We start from the raw sequence: 6,443 nt of genomic DNA, 5'->3' as shown, positions 1-6,443 counted from the left end.
ATATATATATATATATATATATATATATATATACATATATATTATGGTTAATCGTTTATCTTAGCAAACTCTACCTTGGCTCTTCCGAGAGGCGGTCCAGACCTGTGTGTTGTCAGCTGATATGAAAGAGCAGAAGTAGGTGAGGTTGGACAGATTACCCACAATCCTCAGTGTGCTCTCCACAGTGAACAAGCCTTTGAGATCCGTGGTCCTGATGGTGGAATTTTCCAGAGTTTCCTGAGCTGAGGGGGGGTCGGTGGCCCACACGACCTGCGGCATCGGGTAAATGTTGTGAGAGACGCAGGTGACCTCTGCCTCCCTGACCTCCATGATCACAGACTGGATGGGAGCTGCAGGAAAAATAGAACACTATGAGCATTTAAATCAAAATCTGTTTCGTGTGATTGAAGAAACAAACAAATAGAAGATAAAGATTTGTGCAGCGCCGGCTCTTAGCAGGACAAATCTTTAAAAATAATCTCTTTTGAAATGTTTGCTCTGGTTTTTGTAATTTTACTGTCAGCTGATGGAGCCGTCAGCTCACATGAGCTAAATATACACTGTTGGTTCACAGCTGAAAAAAAAAAAAAATTACTTTCTTCTGAAGTGAATGTTTCTGACATTGGACTTACTGGAAAATCTGCAAAACTGTAATAAACCTCTTTCCCCCCAGCTTGTCAGCACGCAGTGTCTGTTTTTAAAACAATATTTGCAATAAAAATTTGCATGCAGGTTTCTAAAAACTGCACTTAATTAATGCAACAAGCAAGCATTGTACAAAGAAAGTGTTGTGTCTTACACAAGCCAATAGTTCTCAGTGTGCAGACTATTTCAGGCTGCAAGAACAAACTATAACACAAAATTAACGTTCTGAGTTTTCATCAGTTGAGAAGATACAAAAACACAAACTTCACTGAAAAAGCCTGAAGATCTGAAGGGGACAACAATGGAGGATGATGCTGTCAGTTATTTAAAATAAAGACCAAATACAGTCGTTTACATTACAAAACTGCTTTTCAGCAGGTAGACTTATTTTAATCAAAGGCAAAAGAGCAGGTAAAACTTTAAATGTGTAAATCTAAGCTCTAAACAAAGGCCAGTTTAAAATGAGCTAAAGATGATGAAGAAAAAAACACGACTTTAGAGCCAGAGCAGTTTAATGCAGCATTCAATAAAACGGCGAAAATCTTGAACCAAAATGACAAAAAGTAAAAAAAATAAAATAAAATAAATGATACAAAACCCTACACACACGCTATTTTACCTCTCAAAGCTTTATCAAAAATAAGAAGCGGTACGCTGTCCCTGAGGGATTTGAATAGTGAATGTTTTGTAGTCTTTGAGTTGAGTGATTTTCTGGGCTGGAGTTGAAGAAGTAAACCTTAATGTTTGTGGAGCAAGAGTTTCACGTGGGAAGAACTTCCACTGTGGAGAAGAACAGAGGGTTCATTTGCTTATTGTTTCTTGTCAGAGGTGGTGCAGAGTGACGGATCCTGGAGAGAGCAGTTTTATCCACCACCAGGCTCAGTGGAGGAGCCAGGGGGTGGCCAATGGTGGCATTGGCCCCCCTAGATTAATCTTCAGCCATCCCAATAATTTGAGGAAATTATACTTTTAAGTAATATAAAAACTAAAATGTACAGTTTCCTCAAATGATCGGGTTTCTCCCCCCCCCCCCCCCCCCCCGCCCCGCACACACACACACACACATGCACATTTATATGGTGGCCATGTTGAATTTTGACTTTGCAACCCAATTCTTGACAGCCTCTCCTACACTTAAATGTAGGTACATGCCAAAATGGAAGCTAGCGCCTCATTATTTTTCATAATTTTTTTAAGTTATCATGCAGGACGGACAGATGGAGGATATTTCCAGTTCCCCCTCTTCGCTCTGCGACAGGGACCAAAAACAACTTGGAAACTTAGAACAAACAGGAGGAAAAAAAATGGATATAAGGACATTGTTCCAACCTTTTAGCTCCAGGTTGACAAACATCTCCTGGTTGACCTTCCGTGTACTCGTGTAGCACTTGTACCTGCCCTTGTCCTGAACTTTGACCCTCTTCAGGAGCAGGGAGGCGTTGCCCTGAGGGATGTGGGAGTTGAATAAAGATGTCCTCCCATTGAAGTGCTTGTTCTGGAGTCCAAACTGGTCTTTGTGGTAGTAGTAGCTGTGGACCGGGATCTGCTGCTTGTACCAGTGGATCACTACGGTACCAGTGGGTCTGAAGCTGCAGGGCAGGATGCAGTCATCGTGGACGATACAGGTGACGTTCACATCTGATAAGACCACTGAAAACCCAACGCAGGTACTGTCAGGACTCTGAAGTGCTGTTTTGTTATATTAGTGACATATTTATTGAATCAGTCAAATCTGGAGAAGGAATGACTTGATCCAGTTTATTTTTATTTTTTGCTTAATTTTGCTGTAAAACAATAGATTACATTAATAAGAACAAGACACAGATAATAGTGTGAATTCTGATTTAACGTGAATTGTTGTTTTCCTGTTATAATTTTACTTTTATAATCTTACTTAATATAAACTTTGTGTTTTTTAGCCATTATTAGCTAAATCAAACATACAGCTCATTCAGGCAATGGGCACTGTCACTTTTGTTTATTTGTAACTTTACATGTTTCAAAATGTTTAACTTTTTATTGCAATATTTTACCCGTAAAAACATGTGGAGATCGCTTCAATCCCTTAAAGAGTTTAACACTTTTTGTAATCTGCTTCAGCAAATTCCCTCTATTTTGATCTTTTTAAGCTATTTTTAGGTTAGCTACTACATTTAGCCCAAGTCAAGTCAAAGTCAAAGTTTCTTTATTTGTCATTCGCATCACATGTGGTGCATGTGGTGGAAAGAAATTGTGTACACAGTTATAAACATATAAAATGTAAAAGAAAATCAGTAATAAGATAAGATAAGATATGAACTAAGAAAAAAGTTAAACTAAAAATACGCTAAGCACTAGTAGTACAAAAGCAATACGCTGAACAGCAGCATGAACATATTTATTTATTTATTTAGCTGTGAATTTAGCTATTATAGCCTTGTACTACTTTAGCCTTTAGCTAGTTTTTCGCAACCTTTAACCATTTGCTAAATTTTTTACTGCTTTTACCAAATATTTTGCTACTTTTAGCTAGCATTTTGCCTCTTTGAGTTTTTAGCTGGTGCTTTGCTTCTTTTAGATTTCACCTCTTACATTCAGCATCTCCAGCCAATTCATTCAGCACTTACACTTACTCACTCCCTTCTGTTCCTCTCAAACCCAGCCAGTTGAAGCAGTTGACCTCTTGTCCTGAGCCTGGTTCTGCTAAGAGTTTCTTCCTCATGAGGGAGTTTTTCCTTTCCACTGTCGCCTTCATGCTTGTTCAAGATGAGAGTCTGTGATGAAGTTAAATTCAAAGCAGTCTGCTCCTCAGATAAATAATGTTAACGCATTTTTATATATATGAAAGTTTCTGTTCAGTGCCCTGAGATGACTTCTGTTGTGACTTGGCGCTATATCAATCAACCTTTATTTATACAGGTAAATCCCATTGAGACTCGAGGACTCATTTACAAGAGAGACCTGATAAAAACTGTAAACTTAATTGAATTGAATATTTTTGCAGAAAGTCCAATTTCTTGACTTTTATTTTGAGAACTGAACAACAACACTCACGGGTGGATTATTAAGCTCAAAATAAATAATATCTTCTAAATTTCTCTTTACATAAAATACTAATCTCAGGGCCAAGATGAGTAGAGGTAGGGCAGTTGACTTGGGACCAGAAAGTCACGGCTTGACTCCAAACCTTTCTCACATATCGTGGTGTCTCTGAGCAAGACACCTAATCCCTAATTGCTCCCTGGGCACCCACATAGCTGCCCACTGCTCCACCTGGGTGCATCTCACACGTGATGGGTTAAATGCAGAGAACTAATTTTGCTATTGTATGGACACATACATTGATGACAATCTCAGACTTTCCTTCACTTCACATAATAATAATGACAACACCGTGTTTAATGCTGAAGTCCAGACGTTTTTTGTGTTTGGTGACCGACGACAAAATTCAGAGCGAGCTAGTCACCGTGGAGGATCATACAAGCTGCCGACCTGTTGAAGCACACGAGGAAGGACCCTGAGCCCGGTCTCGCGTGCTCACAAAGTCCGGATTCTGAGCCCTGGCAGGCGGGAGGACCAGGACGGAGGATGGAAGTGTTTTTTTTTTTTTTACATTTTATGTATAAATATATATATATATATATATATATATTTTTATCAGTGAAGAATAAAAATAAATAAATGGTGCCGGCTTTATCATGAAATCCTGTTTTCGCTTTGACTTTAGTAAATAATTTGTTTATTAAAGTTAACTCAGCTGTAAAATCATAAAAAGACAAAATTATTGGATCTCTCAGGAATATTTCCCTCAAACATGTTTAAAGAAGAGCTACGGCCTTTAGTTCTACTTTATTCTAACCCACAGATGAACAAATCACAAAACAAGAATTACACTTTAAATCAAAGCTAAAATAAATCTGTATACAAGAAACAAAACCACATATCTAAATTGAATAATAAAAGTAGACACAATGAGTGCAAATACATCAAATGATGAAGAAAAATATAAAATTTAAAATGTAGATGTTTTTGTAGAATCTGGTTCATCAGATTTAATTCAGTTCAGTTCATATAGCACCATGTCACAACAGAAGTCGTCTCATGGCACTGAACAGAAACAATCATATATAAAAATAATAATTTTTACATTATTTATCTGAGGAGCAGACTGCTTTGAGTTTAACTCATCGCAGAGCTCTCACTCGGTGAACTAAAGTTCATTAGCAAGATTTTGGCAGAACCCGTCCTGAAGTGTGGTGGAAATCCAGGCTGATCTGAGCAGGGCTGAGTAGGAGTGGTGCAAAAGGGGCATACAAGTCTGTTTTAGAATATATTTTAATTTAGTTTCTCCAACTTGGGCAAATTCATGTAACTTTGTGTTTTTGCCTTCATGTCCCGATCTTTTGTTTTAATAGTTATTTTATTCTAGGTTTTGTCTTTTTTTTTTGTTTGTTTTTCATCATCCAGAAGTTTTCAGTTTGCTCCACATTCTCTGAACCTGTTTCCTGTTTCTCCAACACACTTGCATCAGATTACCATCAATCACAACCATATCTGCAGTTTTTCTCCCCAATATTCTCAATTCTGTTTCTCAGTATTTCATTTGTATCCTTTTTTGCTTTGACTTTCCTTCAAGGTTGTTGTATCACTTTATATTAGTAGTTTCTTTCTCACAGCAAGTTTCTTTTCCTGATTATCCGGTAGGGTTTTTTTTTGGCATTAAAATGTCTAATTTGTCTCCAGTGTGTAGTTGTGTACATTTTGTTGCACCAAAAAGGACAAAAACTGTAATTATTTTTAACATGTTTTACATTAACCCAAAGATTCATAAAATAAAAAGCACCACAATACCTTTTGCATTCGTCCACATTAATGACTGCAGGAGAATGAGCAGCATGAAGATAATTTCTTGTGCGTCGACCATGTTGGGCTCCTTGTGCTGAGGTGTTGAGCCTGTTAAAGACGTGAAAACACGCTGGTGTGCAGCGAGCTGTGTCTGTGTGATTCCACTTCACATCCTTCCTAACACTAATGAAACACTGACTAATTAACCAGGCAGGTAAAACTTTAACTCAGTGTGAATGCAGCAAAGCCCAACACCTCTGCTCTTCACAAAAACACATCGAACATCTCGCTCTTTTCCACTCTCAGAAAAAGTGCATCCTCATAATAAAAATTGTGTTTACAAAGTAAAGTTTTATTGTCTGAGAGTAGTTTGGTTCTGTACAACCAAACAGAGAGTCATTTTAAACATTACCATATAAAACATGCCAAAACAAAAAAGCTTACTCTCGTCTAAATTAGATCTGTAAAGTATCGTCTGTGTTGTTTCTGGATGCTTCTGGTCCACTCATACAACGAGTTCAATCAATTTTACAGTGTCAAAACATCAGAGCAGCTTTTATTCACTATGTACATCTGGGTCTCACCCTGTGAGAGCTCACACTCCCTCCAGGCCTTCAGAGTGCATGGATGGATGGATGGATGGACGGATGGACGGATGGATGATGAATGGATGGATGGATGATGAATGGATGGATGGATGGATGGATGGATGGAAGGAGAGATGAGTGGATGGATGGATGGATGGATAAATGAGTCGATGGATAGATAATAATAATAATAATAATGCCATCACAATGTCAGCACTGTATGTTTCCATACAATGGCGAAATTAGTCTCTGCATTTAACCCATCCACCACCAGGTGGTGCAGTGGGCAGCTATTGAAAGCGCCCGGGGGGCATGATGAATTGATGGATGGATGGATGGTTGGATGGATGGATGGATGGATGGATGGATGGATGGATGGATGGATGG

Source organism: Nematolebias whitei, chromosome 14, assembly GCF_014905685.2.
Source record: "Nematolebias whitei isolate Nwh7 chromosome 14, NemWhi1, whole genome shotgun sequence".
Taxonomy (NCBI): Eukaryota; Metazoa; Chordata; class Actinopteri; order Cyprinodontiformes; family Rivulidae; genus Nematolebias; species Nematolebias whitei.
The sequence above is the reverse complement of the archived record's forward strand: the minus strand, read 5'-3'. Positions refer to the sequence as shown.